This window comes from Plectrocnemia conspersa, unplaced genomic scaffold (assembly GCF_051122295.1).
Source record: "Plectrocnemia conspersa isolate PC_06_02 unplaced genomic scaffold, ASM5112229v1 ptg000005l, whole genome shotgun sequence".
NCBI lineage: Eukaryota > Metazoa > Arthropoda > Insecta > Trichoptera > Polycentropodidae > Plectrocnemia > Plectrocnemia conspersa.
In genome coordinates, this window is record NW_028277169.1 from 16015406 (window position 1) to 16038496 (window position 23091).

General features: G+C 30.5%; 1 protein-coding gene across 5 annotated transcripts in view; it reads left to right on the forward strand.

The window, feature by feature from the left end:
• LOC148234949 (irregular chiasm C-roughest protein-like) overlaps positions 1 to 23091 on the forward strand; it is a 306152-nt gene that overhangs the window by 3764 nt on the left and 279297 nt on the right. The window lies entirely within an intron of this gene.

Consider the following 23091-nt stretch of genomic DNA (forward strand, 5'->3'; position numbering starts at 1 on the left):
TAAAAAGTAATTTTCAATTTGTTTATCAACAGCAAATACAATTTTTCTATGGGGCTCATTTTCATGGTTCAGTAAAAGTTTCAAACCAAAGTATTACAGTTCTCTAAATTATAGTAATCTCAAATTTATATTTCTCGTGGCTTAAGCCGTATTGTGTTGCAATATGAACTTGTAGAAAAAAGAATATGTAGATATAATGCGTATATAAATGACACCACAATAAATATAACTTCTCGCGGAATAAATAAAAAATATAATTGCTTACTACGAAATTTTTGTTGTAATTATATAATAGTTATATATGTTATAGTTTCTAACTTAATAAAAAAATAGTCATATATAAAGCATTTTTAAATAGCTGCATTTATGATTAGAGGGCTATACAAGCTGCAATGATAATAAAAATAAATATTTTTTTAATTAGTATTATTAATTATATAGCAATTTAAAAAAATACGAGCTTTTCTTGAAAGGCATTTTCTTCTGCTTAATAAAATACTGCTAGCGATCAATGAAGTTTATAAGCAATATCAAGAAGTATTCAGCATTGTCCTTTCAAAAGTAGTTATGTATTGAGTGGCAAAAAATCAGGCAAGATATGATGTTGGAATCAAGAAATTAGTTCTCAGGCTCATAAAATATAGTACATTTAGATCCATGGTAACACTTCTAAAAAATAATTATAATTCGTTAGAAATACTTTATAGACTGTATATTTTAACTTTCCGAATATCTCTTGTATTTGTGTTATTCACCAAGGACCCTCGCATTATATTTTCAGTGAATCACGTTAAAGGTTCTCCTCGTTAAGGTCTAGCCTAGGTAAGCTCCTTCCCATGACACAAATTCCTTATTGAGCATTGTGTTTTGTTGATTTTTCAAAGGTCAACAGGTCCGAACGGTGATCAGAGCAGGGCACGTACAGCCGCCCCATATACAGAATCCCAATTTCGCAAACCGGCTCATATAATATATCGGGGACCGGGCCGCTTCGGTCTATTATTGAAAGACGTGATATATCCTTTCAATGGTCATTCACCAAAAAAGGGACTTCCTCGCTGAAAGGCTCGTTCGCCGTCGGATTGAAAGGGGCTGATTACTGCAATAATGCCGAGAAAAATCCAGCCTCCAGCCTTCCACTTTGGGTACACGCGTTCGCTCATTTTTCGTCGTTTCACCAGAAACACACACACACCTATACCCAAAACATTGTATTAAAAAAGATGTGCGATCCAATGCTCGGGTCATTGTGTCACGAGTTTATTTACTGACTGGCGACACAATGGGCGAGTTGATAAATTGGTTTTCGCCTTGTATGAAACGAGAATCAATCATGCGAGAGTGACTATGGGCAATTGGTTAATACGCCTACGTTTATTAGATTGAAATTAAGAATCATGCATTTTTATCAGCCATAGAGCCCTACAAGATTGACGTGTTGATTTACTATGGCACATATTATAGATTCATTCAACGGCAACTTGGAATGCATAAAGCTTTATATATTAACCTTATTCAAAAATATACAATTAAATGTAAAAAGCCTAAATACATTTTGTAATCCATTCATAACATAATCGCCTCATACAGATATAGGACAAATTTAAATTGAATTAATAAAGTAAAACAAAACTACTCTTTTTTTGCCTAAACATATAATGGCATTTTGATCCATGATATTAATATTATTATAATCTTACATCTTTAAAATACCATGTTTTACATTATCACATTTTTTACATTGATAACAAAACTGCAAAATGTGTTACTTGGCGACGCAGAAGTAGTGGCGTTGATTCTTGGCTGGCCCTTTAAGAAAGCTTATCAACGTGTATGTCTCTGGTGACCAGATAGAGACCTATCTCCTTCTGAAGATGCCTTCTGTGTGGGCCCAAGTAGACAAGGGCGAAGCCCCGGCGTCAGGTCATCTGAAAGGTGGAGCTTAATGTGACGGGGGCTTACAGTAAAGGACTGACAAGGCGTCAGGGCCGAGAATGTAAGTCCTATCTGTAGTACGCATTCCGTTTTTTCTTGATCGTGGTTCGAATCCCTGGTATATCTCGTATTTTTGGATTTAAATTCTTAGATTTATATGATCCACATCTCAAAGTCTTTTTACTAATATAAATTTACCAATAGCTACCACGTAAAATAATTATTTAATTAAAAAAAATGTTTTGATTAAAATATAAACATTATTTTATTAAAATGATTGATGAATATGTTTTGACGTATTTCTATAATAATAACAAGTGTTCTGTCTCACATCATTAGCATACTTTTATTGTATATTGATCAAATATGTATAAATCGAGCAACGAGAAAAAGTGTGGGGGGGCAGGTAGGGGCATTTGCCCCCCATTAAATTTGAATAGAAAAATGCATTTATTGAAATACTATGATTTTTTACAAAATCGAAATATTGAAAAAAATGACAACCGACTGGTCAAATTTTGCCCCCCCCCCTGGAAAAACTAAAATAACGTTATCCCTCGAAGAAAATCGGATTATCCCTTCAAGAAAATCTAAGAAAATAGTCTCGAATCTATCCCTAAAATATTTTTTAAAATATATCATTTCTGTGAATATATTTTCACTGGTTGATATATACTTTTACCGGTGAAAATTTAATTTATATGGCAGGTGCTAGTAAATTTTTATGATTTCAACTTTTCCATACGTATTAAAAATACATTTTCATAATTATCATTATTTATTTACATGGAATGTATAAATCTTACAGTGACTTTGTATTTTAAGTGAAGTTAAATATTCACTAGTTAAGTCCAAACACATTTTCACCAGTGATAATATAGATTAACTGATAAGCTCTCGCGTTCCAAGCGCTAAAACTGTTTAAAAATTAGGTATTTTATTTGAAAGCAATTTCTCTCTCTGATGTTTACTTATTAAGGGCGTTAAGTAATTATATTTGTTATTGATTTTACATTAAGACATTAACACATACAAATAGAGCACTATTTTATATTATTTCAAATCAATAAAACAATTTATCAATATAGCCTTTGAATCTCATCATTTTTGTACAATAACTAAAGATATTATTATATGGTTGAAAAATAACATATAATAATAAAAAAAGCTACAAATTAAAACCAGATTATTAGCTGTTTTTCCCCGCTTTTTCTTCATTTTGCTATTTATTTTAAAATAAGAAATTATAGCGCAACACTGCAGATTGAGATTTTTAAACGAATCTAGGTACCATATGTCATATATTTTTAATTAGGACTTGAAATATTTTAAAAGGCTCACCATCCTTATCGCGTTGTTATGTTTGTCGTTAAAGTTTTATGAACGTAGCCCGCCAGCGAAGCACAGGCGCATAGTAGCTTCTGTTTTTAGTATTTCTAGGAACGGCGCCTTTAAAATAAGGAAAAATAAATATAATAATAAAATTAATCTATGGGTATACATTGAAATCCGTGAGATTATTGTACCGATCAGAATAAAATTTATTTTTGATTAAGTTCTTGATTTATTATGCTTCGTATTTATTTGCTATATTTCATATTATATTTATTCAATAATAATATGACCTATATCACGTGACGTAATTTCATGTGACTTTGATCAATGAGTTGTTCAAGTATACGTAAATGAAATTGTCTTGCGTATTGTAAATGTTATTTATTTATTCTGAACACAGAAAATATTGATTACATGTCACACGTGTTTATGTATATTTGCTTGTCATAATATTGTGTATAATATATATGTATATAGGGTTCTAAATACTCTAATTACATATTAGATAGTCAAATAAGAGTGAGAAAACAACTTGTATCTAATATTAATGAACGTAAAGTTAAACGTAGTTGCTAATTACGCTCGAGAGGTCGTAAAATTAAAATAATTGCTTTATAATATCGTGATGTCAAATTTTCTCCATATTGTAGTATTAATTTTAATTAGCAATTTGAACTATATGTTATAATATATAGAGCAAACCCTCAATTTAACACACTAATTGAGAGAAGGGAGTTTCCGTTATTGCCGGATGACCATTAGATCCGAATATATATTGGCATAGAAAATTTTATAGATACGGTTATGAATTAATTATTATATTTTAACATTGGTACTAACGCATATATTATTTATATACAATTATTTTATTTTCTCTCCCTTTTAAATATAGGTTTCATTCTTAAGTTGCATAAGACTTTCAATTTTTCATAAGAGTTCCGGCTCATTAGAAACAACGAAAGTTACCTAGTCGGGCCTTCATTTCATTACATTACGCGAAATGAGACTCGGCTCACCTTTTACCTGGGTTGTCGCTTGTGATAGTCGTGGTCGAGCTAATTGACACTAAATTAATATGATGCTTAACATAACTAATTAATGTAAGAATAAAAATATAGGATTTATGGTATGTTGGATGGAAAGGCGGTTGGAGATTTATAAAGGAGGAAAAAATAGGATTTTTCATATTAACACTATCTTTATCAGTTTTTTAGTGACGCCACTAGCGTAAGAACAAGTAAATACCAATATAAGGCCAAACATCTGAACGTTAGTTTTGTTGTGACGTCATGATCAGGTATTTTGATTCTTTAGGTTGCTTCTTTTTATATTAATTTTAATATTTACTGTGTTTGTAAAATTATACATTTGTGCAATATATTCATTTAGTGACTATTTATACAATAACTTATAATTATAAACATTTTTCTGAGCTTATTCACGTTCATCTAAGTAATATAATTTAATATTTATTTTATCTCAATTTCTCTTTAATTTTGCAACACTTTATTTAACTGTGAATTTTGTGCTAAACATAAAATTGTTACACAAAATAGCACGTGAAAATGAACAATTTATTTATAGATAATTTTAATACCTAATATTACTCTATCCAGCATCCTCAAAGTATAATTTAATACATTAAAATATACAGATACATACTTTTTGTAAATTTTAATATTAAAATCTAATATTTGTCGTTGTGTTTTCTTTGGAGAAGGGCCGGAGATCAGCTGGCTATTGATCAGTTTTTGAGATATTGCTGATTTTAGTCGATCTTTTTGCCTGTTTTTTCTCTGTACGATCCCGCATCAAGTGATTTTGTCGCTGTTTTAGTAAAATACATGAGCTTAGTTAGAGTATTTATTTCGAATAATTAAGCATAAGCTGACAACAATGTATATAGTTCTTGATGCATAGTTTGTCACTCATTTTATATAAGCGAATACTAAATTGCTTATGTATTTTTTATTACAACAAATAAGTTGTTTATTAACTGCGAAGGTAAAGATTTAAATCCTACAATGAATACAAAAAGTATTTTTTAATTAGCAAGCGTGAGGTTCGGTTCAACTGTACACTCAGAATTGCCTCCGAGTCGGCTCTGCTTGTGGGTACCCACAGGGATTTTTGACACAAAAAAGTGGTAGAAGGGTGAGATTTAATTTTTTATCGCACATCTGTTTTCGCGGGCGCCCTAGTTAAATTTTCAACTTTCGCCCGTTGCACCTGTTGCCCGCGGTGAAAATGCGTTATGTCATTATAGCGTATGAAATAATTAAAGGAATTAATCGCACGACACGTCACAGCGACACAATTACCAAAGCCGACTAATCGTGACAAACGCCCGACGCGTGACGCAGACAAAATTAAACCCGAAGATTAAGAATCTCTGTTCGGATTGTGCGTGTGTCTGTCTGTATTTTGTGTGTGTGTGTGTCGCTAAGCGACGACAAAAATTTTCACGCGATGAATATTCAACAATTAATCAACGTCGAAAGTGTGTACGTACGGTTGCAATGGCTCTTCAGCGTTTTATCGCGTGACATATTCAGAAAGGAAGGAAACACTGTTATCTCGGCTCGGTGCTACATTTTTGCGGCTAAATTTTCGCCGTAGACTGAATTTTCACGAGGGTTCCTAAAATTAAAATGCAACAGCACCTTTGTGAATTTACATAAGTCGACGCTGATAAACTGTACATACTGGACAAGAAAAAATACTTTTATAATTTACCACTACTATTAAAATCTTAGAATATTTAATATTCTCTATTTAAATCGTAGGAAAAAAGGAAAACTTTTTGAGAAGCGGGCCATATGCATTAGTGGCGGTGCATATATACAAGATGTAGAAGCACCGCTTTTCCAATTTATTTCTTTCAATACATATATTATACTATAATAGTGTTAAGGCTTCTCGCATTCCTGCGTTATTTGCGTATAAATAATTACGCTGCAATGGAAATTTCAGCGTCATATCGGCAGTTCAATATTCTGGGGTTTTATGTGCTTTTTAAGCAGCCCAAACGCAGGTAAACAAAAAATATTAAAATTATAGTTAATTAACTGTGTTGTTTCTTATGCCACCTAGTAAATGCTTTTGCATAATTACCTAATTTGTTAAAAATGCATATGAAAGTATATAAATATAAAAAAAATATAACGCTTTTTCAAAGTCCATGTCTTAAGAAAACTAATATTGCTCTATTTTTATTTATTTTTAAATCTGGTTTTTGGCTAATGTAACATATCTATTAAATTGCATGCTATATATATATTAATTTGAAATCCTTCGTTGAAAAATGACACTATCTCAATGTATTATAACGGAATATACGAAATCTTCAACTATTGATTAATAAAATTCAATCATTTTTTAAAAATGATTTTACTATGACGGGCGTTAGCCCAATGTAATATAATGTGACAAACACAAATAACAACTATGAAGTAAAAGTAGCACATAGATTTAATTTGTAATCTGTAAATCAATGACAACTATTATAATAATCAAAAAAATAATTATCACAGCTTACAATCAATATTTGTTACTACACACGACTACGATATTTATCCGTAATAGTAAGAAAATCTAGTAAACCTAATATATGACAATTGCCTGGAATTATAATTATAAATTAATTAAAAATACTGGTCTCCCTGAAACATTACAGGAAGAATCCATAAGGGAAGAAACCCAGAATTTTTAGGCAATATTCATTCATTCTATCGTGCTGTTATTTTTATATTATCTTATACAAATAATTTCACTGAGTTAATTGACTCTATATATATCACAAAATGATATCGTCTCTCAGATATATTTATAAACATTGCGCATTTAAAACGACTTGCTGACAGATTTTTTAATGTTTTGATTTTATTTGAAATATAACATGAGATTATAAAAATCTAGGAAAAATGAATTTCTCATGCTCGATCTGAATATTAATTATATAATAATCATTAATTCCGATTTTCAAAGCAAGCTACAAATTGAGAAACTTCAAAGTTCATTTGGGATTCAAACTTAAGTCTTTCACGTATTTGTTATTAACTTATACCACTGCTCTTGTCGTGTTGGTTAAAACGTTGAATATAATATGTACTATATATGAAATGGCAACGTTAAAATATTATAAGTTTTTTAAAGAGAATTATGCCACATGTTTATTTTTACAGATGAAAAGTAAAAACAACGAATTCTTGTGAAATAAATAGATTTCTTATTTGTAGAAGTACGCTATGTTTCTTAATTGAAAGTACACCTTATAAATATTTTATAATGGCACTACCTATATTTTTTAACTTACTATTGTTTGAAAAGTTTCTCATTTGATTGTATTTATATAGCGGTTTAATATCGTTAATTTTAATGAAATTTAGTAGAAAACATTTAGTTTACCTTGATTTTGTAATTGCAAAAGTATCTAATACATAAATAAGATGGTTTATGACTAATTCGCGTATCCCAAAGGCGTTATAGTGTTATATTATACACTAGAGACCTTTAATTAAGCATACTATAAGATGCCGGAAGGTATTTTGAGTAAGATTACCTATAAACAGCCATTATCCTGCATACGAAATTAATTCGAAATATTCCCATAGTACATTTCAAAATTTCTCTGCGGGGATTCGACATGCGATATTCAATTTATATATATATATACACATCGATCTAGTCGTTCATATTACTGCTGATTGTCTAGAATTTCCATTCAGAACGGGTCACTGCAGTTGGAAAATTTATACGTTCGTCTTCTAGGGAAAATTGTGTCCTATTCTAGGTGGGAAGTTGGTAGCAATTTACGCCACGTTACTTGTGCATATTAGCTTCCAATAGCTCAGGTGATGTGTGCACGTAGCGCGTTCATACCGAGGCGTTCCAGTACAGGCACTATATTATACATGTTTGGGTATGACGAAATATTTTAATATAACGTGTGACGATGAAGCTGCGATGAGAGCTTAAGACTGACGTAAATATATTCTTTTGAAGGGTAAGGATCTGCAGTATTGCGGTTTCAACGAAGAAAACTATGAGCAGCTTCGCCTTATGTCCAAAGATGTAACATTTTTGCAACTATTACCATATTTAAAATTTAATGTTCTGTTTCATAATTAATGAACTCATTTTTTGTTGTTGTTGAAATTAAAATAAAACTTACTTTTCGTAAGTAGTTTAAAAGTGGTTTACCGGAACAGTAAGATTTTTACGTAGAAAAGTGATTTTGAAAGTTTAAAATTTAATTTTCTTTAACTTTGCATTAATAACAATTTCTTCGCAACGTAATAAAGTTTTCATATAAAAAATTATGTTACAAATATTTTACTACACTTTTAGATTTTTTCTTAGTTCTTAAAGTATATATTAGCTGCAAAAACTACTTAAAAGTTTTATTTTATTATTATTAGGTCTAAGATGTTTTCATTTTAAGTCATACACATATTTATATAGTGGAAAAAATCTTAAATTATCGAGATCTTAATTTTCTGAATTAGTTATTTTATCTCTAGTCAACACTTTAGCCAGATTATTTGCAGTAGAGAATATAAACAAATTTATTATTAACAAACCAACTACCTATTCGTCGCTCAATTGCCGACGTTCCAAATTTGTTCAAAATACGCTTTCAAAATTGAAAATCCAAACACGTTGCATTAAAACATCAAACATAATGTGCGTCGACATTTCGCATTAAACGTGCGCCCATTCGACTCGTTTCGGCAATAAATAATGACCACCGTCGCAAAGGGTTAACGCACTCGGCGGTTCACTTTAATGAAACGGTAATTTGGTTATAATGAAAGGGTTAAATCGCACTAATGATGGTCAGCCCGTGGGGGTTAAAAACGCGACTCCTTTGCGAATTTGCTAAAACCGATGAAATATGAACGCAATTAATAATAATATAAAAAAACTGTTCTCTTATAGTAATGACTATATTACGAATGGGCCCGCTGAAAAAAAGTCCCCGGGCGGCCATTTATTGAATTTATCCGTTGCGAAAGTGTAACCATCAATCATACGTATTGTACGCCATTAAATATGTAACTGTAATACATTACGATTTCGAGCCTAACCATTCGTATTCATCATTTTGATATTTTTCTTCTTCTTAAAGACGCGCGCGAGCACTTTCGATTCGATTCGAAACAAATTGTTTTATTCATCTATGTTTTATACCGGTGTTTACCAAACCATGGTTCGTGCTAAAAAGTATTGGTTTTAAGGTAGAAAGTAGTTAGTCTTTTTCATTCTCGTCCAGACATGGACGATTTTTATAAACTTTGTAACGCGATTGTTTTTTGTTTTGAATACATAAAAAAAAGGAGGTGTGATGAGGTGTGACTTTAACAAATAGACGCAGAAAGACTATAACAATTGATTTTATATACGCATATAAAGAAATATAGATGTTACTATCAGGCGGTGGAGTTGAAATTAAGTTTTCGCTGGCGTGAAGAGTTGTATTATTGTCGGCCTTGACTCTGTGGGGTTTTTTACTAGTTTGTATTTTGCGTCTCTCACCGTGTCTATCTTCTGCGTCTTTCACCGCGTCTCTCCTCTGTGACCAAGTGTTACATATTTTATAATAATGGTTCAAGTCAGTATTATCCGCAGGGTAGAACGTGTTGTTTACATGCGTTATTTCCAAACAAAGAGTAGTTTTTCAGAGATACTTAAGGATGACTAAGGTCTCGGGACATATGTGGTATTAGGTGGTCCGCCCAATATTAATAATTATTACTGAAATTGTTTGATCACAAGATATTTTTTTATTATTATTTATTTATTTACGTAATTTACCTAACCTAACGTAACGATTTTTGATTAAATTTTAAGGATAATAACTTTTATTTTTACGTTTTTATAATACATTGGACTTGAATATATTTATAATAAATTTTTTTAAAATGCTGTTTTTATTCTTCTTCTTTATTTTAACTAATGATGTAAGTACATAACATATTTACATAAAATAAAAGTTGTGGGAGAGAATTAGATTATTCAAGAGGGGCTAAATCACATAAGGTCGTGTTTCCGTGGTAAATGTAATCCATATATTTAATATCACTAGCCTTCTTTCTATATATATATTAGATAAAAAAATATTTATGTAATAGTCATTATTAAAATAATGATATTTTATTATATATAATACCTCATTTCTTCATCAAAATTTATAACTATACAGTTTAACACTGCACAATATCGGATACTGAGTAATTATGTTAACAATTCATGGATTACAAAATAAATAAATATAGTACAAGTAATTTCAAGTAATATTTTTATAGCTATTTTATTTTTAGTAAATAATTAAAAGAAATTGGAGGTATTTGGCAGTAAAATTTAGATATTTAAAATGTATTTTATATATGATATTTAATAATAAGCATTTAATTTGTTTAATTAAACATAATATAAGACAGTTATTTTGTCATAGCATATATTTTTAGAAACGCTGTTTCATATTATTTCTTATTTATATATGTATATATGTGTGGCGTGTGTGAATTTACTTTTGCTCGATATTGACACCTCGATCCATCATCAGAAACGTTATTTTGTCATTACTTTGCCTACGCCCAATTCCGCTCTGCCATAATATATTACAGTAAAAAACTATTGTTTGTTAGTATAAAAACGTATTGCCTTATACGTATAAAAAATAATAGACAATAAATAATAAAAAAAACGAGAGGTAAAAATGGTTATTCACACAACCAGCGCGCGATTGAACCAATAGAGAAATTTTCCAATTTTCAAGCACGTGTGTTTCTATGTGCCATGTGCGACTTGTTTTTCGACTGAAATCTATTTAGCTCTTCACTATTGAATCGACGAATGTATATATTTTTTATTGATTTATAAAAAATGTCCGTACGGTAAGATAGATTATCAATTACTCGCAAATAAAATTCACCAAACCACACATTTCCTGTTGGTTTGTTCTATATTATTGTTTTGGACAGAAAGAGCGACTCAATCAATTGTTACAATAATTCAATAAGATAGTAATCAAATTACTCGATTCGTTTGAGGTAGGATGACAGAATATTTATGATTTGTTTGTCCGTTATTCGCTGTTATTATATTTAATGATGATAATGTGTATCTTACTTGAGTGATATTTAATTATTTTACAGCTAGGAAATTGATTTATATTATAATTAGATACAATTTTAATATCTTATTTTCATCGCCATTTCCAGGTAATAAATATTGTGGCAAAATATATTTATGATTATTCTCCAGTTTTCCTGACAGATCTTTAGTATTTTTCACTTGGTCCTAATCTTATCAGAGATTTTTCTCTATTCCTTGTTCCTTTGACGTCCCCAGTGATATCAAACCTTTCCATACTATTAAAATTTCTCCACAATATATTTCTAAAAAAACTAGAGAATGCTCCTAATGCGTATTGTAGACGGCCGCTCTACTTTTATGGAGAAATTGATTTTTTTTCTCTCCAAGAAATAACATTTTATTATGCTTTTTTTCTTGAACTTGGACTAAGATGTATTTTTACAATAAGCTTTTATTATTCTGAATCTTTGATTTAACTTTGACATAAATCTTTGAGTTGCCGAAGATTTTTTCAAAAATAGTCTGTGATTTATGAACCTAGATATTTGGATTTAAAAAACTATAGATCATATCAAAAATTAAATTTAAATTTACTATCCATAGTTTTATATATAATATAATTCATAAAATTAAAGCCTATTATAAATCATTATATTTATTTTTACTAAGAGAAGCTTTAAAATATTTTTTAAAAATATCTATCATTATTAACATAGCATTACATGGTAGCTTCCGTTTATAGGTATATAATCTTGATATCGTAAATAAATAACTATAAAGGGTTGTATTCTTAGTCATTTTCATATATTTATTTGTTTGTAAAGCCAAGTTTAATCTGTAAATCTATGCCTTATCGGCGTATTAAACGCAAATATATAATCTAGAATCATCGCTTAGTTTTGTTTTAAAATAAATACCTACACTATTATTATAATGTGGAGAAAAAAATATGTGTATATAATATTATAAGCCTCGGTTGAAATATTTGAGTCACGCAACGGGCAAAGACAGTGATATTGCATGCCTTAATATTACAATATAACGTTAACTATACATGTGAAACTTTCGTTTCCGTTTCGTGTAAAGAATTTAAGCGTACACAAGATGCTTAAAAAATAACTCACGTTTAAAACGCCCTTAGTTTTTTTTAATACAAAAAATAATTAAAAGAAACTAAAGCTATCCATTGTGTGCTATCTAAAATAGGTTTAAAGTTCGGTTCGGTTTCTATTGAAAGAGTTTAATGCATTTAACAATGGTTTATTGCTAGATTTTTTTTATACAAATAAAATTTATGTCTATTCTGATAAAGTTCAATTCCGGAAGGTTTCATTAAGCGTACGGTATAAGAATTAAATTGATTTTAATACTTTTTATCGGTATTGTCCGTGAAATAGTATTAACTGAACCACGCCCAATTATTATGTTTCTAATTAAAATAAAGCATGGTTGCTATGAAACACATTTAATAAGAATTTAAGCGAATACCTTACGATGTAAAAGGGAGTGACTAGCTGCGTGGTATAATAATAACAAATAAGATAATTAAATTAAAGCGATATCATAATAATTTATACCGCATAATGTAGGTAAGGTTCTTTGGTAACAACGTCGTTATTAATATCGATTATAATCAAAAGCTATTTCGGTTCCTTTATACATACACATATATTTTTTCAATAATAATAAAGAACAGGTTTCTGGCCTAAAAGGTTATTACTCGAATATGCGATTTTTATCTATTTAATGCATTATTCAAACAAATCTGGTAGTTGGATTGGATCATAATAAGCATTGAGAAAAAATGCCTTTAATGATATTGATCATAGGCGCCAGATAAAAAAAATAGCCATATATTATAAAAAATAAACATGACACTCTGGAGCATGACAATCTATTGTAAATACACTGTCAATGTTGAGTTAACTAGTTTTTATCATTTTTATAAGACTGCCTACATAAAAAAAACTTGATAATCAAGTTTTAATATTAATATAAAATATTATGGCATTACTCGATTATATATGTATATATTTTTTATGATGATCAAAGACTGACCTGTCACATTTATTTTACACAAACAATATAACATTGTTCGTTCAAATTTTAATGAATAATAATAACAATATATGTTATAAATTTATTTAACGGTGGTTTCTTTTTTATCCAAAATAGGGGTAGTGACGAGCCAATGCCATTTTGGACGGCTTTTATCTTCGTATTCAATTACTTTTTCACTCATAATATACTATTTGCAGCATTCATTCATAGTTCTATAAATAAAAAAGTTGCTATGTGGACTATTTAAACATCAGATAATTTTAACTAGATTATAAGATTTTCTTTTTAGAAAAACTTTATCACCAACCGCTAATTTTGATCAATATATTTATTAATATTACTCGAACACCGATTATTACGCATATTGTGTTGTATTTTGAATAAATTAATTATATATATGTTAAGCCATATATATAGTAACAATATGAAATAAAATTATAATATTATATTAAAAATATGTTATAGTCTAATGACACGTGCTTCAAATTTAGTACAGTATAAAAGTAATACATTTTGATACATTCTCACTGAAATTTAATTGTTATTTGCTAGCATTTTATTTTTTAAATACAATTAAGTATTCGGAGGAAATCAAAGCTTACCATCGGGACATAAGAGTTTTGCATAATACAAACAGATAAGGATCTTTACGTCTCAGATTTTCACTACGAAAGTTGTTCGCCAGTCTCTGCAAGACACCCCTAGAGAGTTTGACGTTATTAGCTCATTAAGACAGTTTCGCTGTGTTTTTAAAACGCTTCCGTTGTCGTATTAGGAGCCTTCAAAGTTTCTCAATGTGTTTCGGGATCGGATTTCGATTAGCGCTCGCTGGGACTCTGGATTGAAGCGGAGATTCTGTACTCAAGTCTCGCAGGGAAAACTTTCGACTCAATGCATTTCCCTCTTATTTTTTGGCTTTCTAATGTTTGAAAGCTTCTACTTTTAAATGAAGTTGATCTAGTTTCAGATACGAGAGCCGAGTCTCCTCTCTTTCAATGCGTCATGTGACCCACTTCAAATGCAACTAAAGCGCTAAAGGCGAGACCTGCACGTCAACAATGGCGAATAAATTCATGTACATTTTGACTAGCTATATAATACGTATAAAATGATGAAGCTGTAGCATTGAAAAAACAGCAGTCAATTGCCTTTTAATATAACAAGGGCAATTAAATATTTTATTATTAACTCTGAAATCATCTCATAAAATTCATAAAATACTATGTAACCCAACGATAATATATTCAATCTGATTTAAATATTTCATTATTAATTTTAAGTTACTACAACATCTTTTACACTAAGTAAGAAAGCTTTATCAATTAGATACGACTCACCTAATACAAAATCAAATAGAGTCTATGAAATATCAAGCAAAGTTGCAGTTTCATTATGTGAGGATTTTGAGTGCCAAGGTATTTCAAGGACAGAACAGTGTAGTCCGTAACGTTTCAGACCAGTAACTCTTAGGTTTCGGGTTCGAGCCCCGGCAGCGCAACTCGAATTTTTATTTATAAATGCACTATTATAAAAAAGTAGCTCCAGCTGCAGTGACATCAATTGGTTATAAATTATATTACACCTAATAACTTATAATTATTAATATAGATGTCACCGATTCCCAGACTTGCAGTTTGGTGGATAATACTCACTTGTAGGTATTCATTATATCTGATTGACTTACTCAGTTGGTACAGATTTGCCCGTTGTAACGTATTGGGCTAACGCCTGTCAGGTTACAACGGAAGATTTATTACAAAAAAATGCAATTAAAACCCTATATACCACCAATAAACACTTTTTTTATTATAATTAAATGATTGACATTAAATAAACATACATTTATAATATTATATATTTGAGAAAGTGAATTTATAGGTTTAGAACTTTATTAGGTTACTTCGTTTATGTTCGGCTTGGATTCGGTTTAGTCTGTTTGAAATATTGTCGTATTTTATTGATTGATTTTACTGTTATTGAGCAGTTAAAGCAATTATTTTCAAATATAGTGAAAATATAACTTCAATGGTAATCTTAATTCACTTTGACATAGATATCACTAACAAAATGCAGTAGCGATAACGCCAATAGGGACAAATTTTCAAAGCACATTTACCAGGAGGCGCAGACCCTAAGCAACGCGCCATCATCAGGTGCTGCTGTGGTACATATTCCTAGTTGCCCCTCTATGGAGGGCTTCAACGGAAGGGAAGCTTTTCTATGAAAAACGCCATAAATAGAGCACAGTCTTTAAAGTCAAGTCAATGAAGGCCTTCAATGAAGGGTAGTGATAAGTTTCAGTCAAAAGGCGATACTCGGTCTAGTCGGCCCATTTAATCCAAAGAAAGGTGCGCGTTGTTATATCTCATGAGAGATTCAAAAGCAGCTCTGGATGGCGTGACTCAAAAGCTGTCGCATTCCTATCGTCTGGCAAAGAAAGGGCGAGTTTTATCTAAACCACTCAAAGCCGAGTAATAAAACAGTAAAATGATTTATTTTTGTTTAGAAAAGTTTTATCGTGCGTTTTCTGTCGCTAACAGCCGTTTTTGGAGCGGTTCCGAAAAGAACGCTTGTTTTGTAAATTATTGTTAAGACTTTATAGCTCAAGCCCTGACACTCGAGTTTATTTTTATTTAAATCCTTACTAATCTTGATATTATACCTGATTACAATATTATTTTTAAGATTAGCCACTTTCGACGTTAAATTACGTCGGGCTCACCACTTTCGGGTTTTGAGGCCGAATGAGTATTACTTTGAACCAAAATTAACGTCGAAAATAGCAGTTATATACATATATAAGTCACCACATACATATATAGAGAAATGTAGATGCCGCTTTCAGACGGTGAAGTAAAAATTTCAGGTCTTAGAAGTAGGAGGGTTGTATTATTGTCTGCTGTGATTTCGTAAAGCATTTGCATCTCTTACCATGTCTCTGCAGCGTTTTTGCTTTTGTGACCAAGTGTCATATTTTTTATAATGCTGATTCGAGACAATTCTGGCAAATCAAAGATATGGATATTTGTGAGCCAATTACATCGCTTCTTGGACACACATAGAAAATGTGTTTACGCCTTAAAATAAAAATAGTACAGATGGTCACTCCAGTGGTCGGTAACCAAAGGGTAGAATAACAATAGTGCTTTGCGCTGGCTAAAATGTATTGTCTGACTAATATCGTTTTCAAACAAAGTATATTTAGGTGTTATTTATGAGTTATTACCGTCTCGATATGGATGTGCTATTAGGTGGTCCGTGCAATATTTGTTACATTTGGCCTTATTTTTGAGACGTTTTTTCGTTTGTTCGAAATGGTCATTGTAGTCAGGGCCGCCGAAAGCAAACATGGGTTCTGGGAAAACCATGATTCCGGGCCTCAAGACAAAAATGGCATTTTATGTATTTTAAACGTCGTAATCTTATTATAATCGTAAGTCTTGATTAAATAATGATAGGTACGACCCAACCCTTTCTATGCTATAAAAAATATAAAAATAAGCCACTGTTGTGACTTATTTTCTTAAATCATATTTTATGCGAAATAGTTTACTTAGACGTTAAACGTTATTAAAAACAACTACTCATAATATTTACCTGATAATTAGTCGCGTTTTCTTCGCTGCTTAGTGTTGCTATATAGTGAATTTCCAGTCCAGGGAAAAAGCAATAAAATCGTGCCATCGTGGTGAAAACGCTCGATTATTAAGCGTTTATATTAAGACTTTTATAACAATATTACGAGTGAGAATCGAATAAAGCACATCTAAGCCGAATTTTGATCAAAGGAGTGAAAAAACAATTATCCCTTCTCATATGTCAAAAATCCTCGTCAAAGGCGATAAAATCGTGCCATCTCGTTACAAAGCGACGGCGTCGACACGATTTTATTGCTTTTGACTTGAATTTTTGACTTCTGAGAAGTGATAATTGTTTTGGCGTTCTCCTATATATTTATTTCTTATATAACATATTTTTAAAACATAGTGTAATATCGAAATGCATACAAACTGTGGAGCTGTTTGTGTGATGCGATGTCTGTTACATATGCTTCCGCTTATTTTTCCCTGAGAGATGAGTTGGCTTAGTTTGTATTTTTCCTAATGAAAGTTCTAAAACTATAATTAGTTTTGGAACTTTCACTAGGTTAGGTTTAGATTTGAACAGCAAATGGACATTTCACAACTGTCAAATTGATTTTCATAAACATTTTAGAGCAGCATATTAGCGCCTATCAGTTTAATTATAATTAATCAATTATTAAGTGGGAAGCAGCCGTTGTTATAATTAGCTTTACTATTTTTGAATAAGCGAATGTGTGTGCCAAGTAAGGTATAATTGGTAGAAATTCTTGTAGTTCTTGAAGTTATTTTTGATTAGAAGAATGTGTGATTTATGTGCTTCATATATGATTGGTCCAATGGAAGAACTTTCTTACGTATATTGCTTTAAAACCATTGTGGTTTGAACAGGTAAAAAATTGACAACACTGCACTTATTGGGACGTATTCAACCATGCCGACTTAGCAATGCTATATATCATATAATTTTGTGTTTGTAAAGGTACCGTATTCAAGAATGCTAATTCCTTAAAATCTTTGATTATAACATATAAGCGGTCTTTTTGATATAACAATTGCACTTGTGGGCAAGTCATAAATATTTTTGTTTATTGCGCTTTTAACGCGTACATACGTTTAATGCGTATTTGCAATGCGTACTTTTTTCCTGATCGAGTGTTTTCTGCATATTAATTTTAAAGTACACTTAGTGCAAATATTGATTTTATTACGCGCATTGTAGAAATTTATTTTATAGAAAGAGCACCGATTTATTTTTAATAATTTTATGGTCAAAACAAAATATACTGTATATTAATATTTTATTTAAAATCAAACCTTTCATTAAAAGATAGACGTTTCGGACCTGGTCATAAATTTATCCTTGTGGGATTTTGTTATGCCTAATAAGGGCCGATTCTGGGCTACGATTATTTATTTAATAAAGTGGCTGAAGGTAGATATATTCAAGAGCAACCCGATAACACGAATATTTAATAACGCCCCGTTTTCGAGCAATTAATACCAATACACCTACCAAGTACCCGTACATACAACATTAAAAAGCACCAGTTCTTTAGATAGGAATCGTAAAAATAAACGTACGTGTTACATAACGCCGTGTACGGATCGGATTTAATATTTTACATGTCGTTTAGATGTAACGACCGGGGCGAAGATTAATGAGCGATTATATCTAAGACGGTACAACCAGGTTCGAATATATTTTATGTACATCTACTGGTCTGTCTGGGATGTGTGTATTTTTTTAAGGTTGTCGCAATTTACAAAAGCCGAAACGGTTCAAAAGACACGAGCCGCTTTATTAATGCTACGCGTGTTAATCTTTTATCTTCTGATTGTGATATCCATATATTTAAATAGAAATCGGCACAATAGAGAGCTATTAATGGAGATGTTTAATAAAATGTTGGCTTATTTGACGCTCTTCATGATATCATATTTCAAAGATAATCTGACCTAAAGTGGCACTGAAAAAATCTCAATCCATTTGTGTTACCATATCATGACATATTAGATTGAACCGATCTAAAAATTAATAATTTTTAAGCCGTCGGATTTCATTACTTGATTTGAGACTTATCTATGGTAATTCATTTAAAAAAATATTTAAAACAAGTTGGTTTTATTTTTGTTCTAATATATTCATATCCTCAAATATTAATATTCAAAAAAAAAAATAATTTTAATAAAATTTATTATTTAACATGAGTGGCAAAATTAAGATGTAAGTATCTTGAGAATAATCATAAAATACTTTGACATTTAACCATATAGTCAAATAAGTATAATTTTTTTTAAAAATATTATATTTTTAAAGATACTTCTTCAAATGTTACGAGGCGAAATTCACTACTGCAGCAATATATCCGACAACGATTCGACGTAAATTAGCAGCATTCGAAGTTTCCCGGTACAAATAGTTGAAATATTGGCAATCGAGTAGCACTGTTCGTTTCTCGTTTATCGCTTGTAATGAACGAATGAATTAAAAATACATTTATAGAAATATTTTGAAGGGATTACTTCGCGTTTGATTAAGCTTTTAATCTTTTGAACAGGTAATGGTCCTTCTCGCACTCGAAATACTTAATCAACTCTAATAACCGCTATCCTTTGAACTATTACGTTTCACAGTCGAGTTTGAGCACTTAAATGCCGTCGTAATTACTCAACGCTGGCCCCGATAAACCCGACAAGTATAGTTAAACTTGCGAATACATACTTTACAAGAGCGAGGGAATAAAGCGTTTTATATAATACATTATTATTTGCGCCACGGACGCCGCGCACGTATTTTATGCCTACACTAAAACCGAAACGTCGCGAATTATTAACACACTTCCGAGAATATTCGACTCCTTGGCTTATGGCTCATTTCGCTGCGAGCCAGAAAGAATATCAAATAATCATATATAGTAGATTAATGATACTATATGCTGGTTATTCTGTGAAATCGATTTGATGCAGTGTTTCGAAAATTATGAGGCATATTCATAAAGCAAAACATATTTCTAAGCCATTTTATTTTAATATCGACTCCTAATACCTTTAGAACACCTCTTTATTTATTTTTTGTCATACTCAACATTGACCTCAATCTATTTGGCAAGTCTATTAACGAGTATATTCGTTCTAACGTCAAATAAATCTCGCTTCTGCTCTCTTTTTCATTACCAAACGCGCGCATGTATAAAATATTTAAATTTATTAATATAATCTTGAGCTTTAGTCTAGATTTTATTTTTTATGATTTTTAAGTATTAAATCTAGACTTTTGAAATAAGCAAAATCGAAGGCATCAATGTCGATTTAAGGCATAGTTACTTTATTAACAAATCATGCATCAAAATTGAGTCGATTGGTCGCGAATTATTAAAAAATATTTTTAACAAATTCAACTATATCCTTATTAAATTAGCAAAAAAATGACACCCTTAATAAACATAATAAAACATGTCTGTTCCTGACATACAAAAAAAATCACTATTTTCTTTGTTAAATACATATAATATATTCTTTATAAGCTCATACAATTAATAAATTTTAAATACCTAATACGTATGATCTAGGTTTTAGTTACTCATCCCTATATTTATCCGTGAGATTATTAAAATTTAAGGAAACCTAATGTGTGATGATCGGTAGAAATTATTTTTATATGATTATCAATAATTACAATCTTCCAGACATAAATAGAAATAGAATAACACTAATGTCAATATAGGATTCGAACCCAGGTTTTTCAGGTCAATAGTCAGTGACTCTATCGTGTTGGTTTAATACTAATAGTTGATCGATATATTTATAAATAATATATTTTTTAACGTGATTGAAAATTTTACTAGTGATAATAAAAAATGATCTTTTGCTGCAATAACGAGCAAATGCTTATTATTAAATTATTCAATACCATATTCTTGAAAGACGATTAATCCCTAGACTATGTTTATCACAGAGGGCAAATAATTACAGCTGAGATCTACTCTATGCAATTAGAACGTGTAACGGATACGTTACTTTAGAAACAGCCAAAGCTAGTAATTCTTGAGGGATAATGCAAGGCACAAGAAACATAGGAAAATGTTTGTGAGTTAGGATTGAATATCCTATCTCATCGTTCATATTCTCCCGATTTTTTATTACCGACTATCGCCTTTTTTTTGCTTCTAAAATATTTCCATATTGATTTAAAATGGAATGAAAACTACTTTAAGGCAAATTTATCCAATATTCGATTAGTTTTAGTATTTTTATATTACTTACCCTCAAATAGTGTTTTACTGAAAGAAAAAAGATGTTGATGCGCAAGTTTTTTTATAAATTATTCTATCAATAAAGCGGGTAGGGGCGGAGCCCTGGTGGTGGACCCTACGTAGAATTATTGTCTCTGTAGGAGCAAACCCTCTCCATGACAATTGATAAAAAAGAGAAGGTTTATACCCGTGGAACCGTTGAAATAAAATCCATTCTATTGCTTCAACAAAACTTGCCGAAAATTTTTATTTCGATCATTTTAGCAGGAGCTGAAAATACTATCTCTGTCTATAGTTCTTTATGTACAATTTGTCACCCTTTTGATGACACTTCTGCATTTCTAGAAATCAGAAAATTATGATATCCTGAGAATTAGTTCAAAAATATGTTTTAAAGTAACAGCAAGACTGACTTCACAACTCTCAAATATTATTCGGTTCAAGATCTTTATCTATAGATTTAGTAATGTGATGATATAAAATATATGTTACATTGATTTAAATTCAAGTTTTTGTACTTCTTATATTATTTATGAATGCTTATACTGTAAAATATATTTTTGTTGTTGTGAAAATCACTACAAACATTTTTTTTATAGTTAGACTTGAAAAATAATTGATTTTTTTTCATGTTTAAAATATAAGTGCATTCGCTGTTTGTTTTTGTTTGTTGTCTCAAACCTTCTTAATATTTATATAATCAGAAGTATTGATTTTAAAAGGCTTTTATTATTTTTTGCTCTGAAGCATACATATATAAAGATTAATAGATAATAATAATTATTAATAATATCTATAAAAATAACAAAATATTAGATATATATATATATATGTAGATAAATACGTTTGATTTCAATATAAAAGTTTCCAATATAACATACTTCAAGCTCATAATACATTTAGCAATATGTATTTGTCGATAAACGTTAAATTCAATAGCGTAAAAGCTCTAGAGGCGTTTTCCCAAGTTTAAAATATAAATCCATCTATAATTTATTAAAATAGAAGGCGCTTGTCAAGCCTCGTTCCAGTGCCGAATACGTAACGTGTACGTTTCTTATTTGCCTTCCAGAGAACTGTTCGACCTAATAATTTATTGAGTTAGCATAACAACTTAAAGATGCTCGGCGTGTCACCCCGTTCTACACAAACTGAGTTAAAAATAAGTTTGACATACGTTATTCGCAAAATTTACATACATATGTTCATTTCATTTACATAATACAAACATGTTTTATTGACAAATATATTGGATATTATATAATTTCTAAAAAGTCAAATCATGATTTGAGGGGTAGTTGGATATCAATTATTAATTAAATATTTAATCTAAACATATATTTTTTTTTTATATTTTCGCTGTTATACGTAGAGTAGATACTTTCACTTACCTGTATATGCTATAACATAATATATGTTGACAAGAAGTTTCGTGTGAATTAAATGTCTTCATCTTATGTTCTACATGTGTCTGTGAACTTTTGTTTCAATTCAACGTAAAGCGTAGCGTTGTAGCTTCGTAGCCTTTCTTCTTATTATCGCTTCGACAGATCTCAATTTCAAAAGCGCGTTATGTGCCTGTGATACGGTAACCATTATTCGGAGGCTTAGAATAGCAACTCTCCTTGATATGTTAGACGCTGGCTCGTCTCCAATTTCGACGTTTATCGCGCTAGAATTTACTTCTGAGTGGATTCAAAGAAAAAAAATATTGATGCATTTGGACAAAGGACGTACGAGGATAATCCTTTGAATTATTTATTTAAGGTAAACCTAAAGAGATGCTACCGCTCGGACCCGTGTCAAAATCCAACATAGAAAAG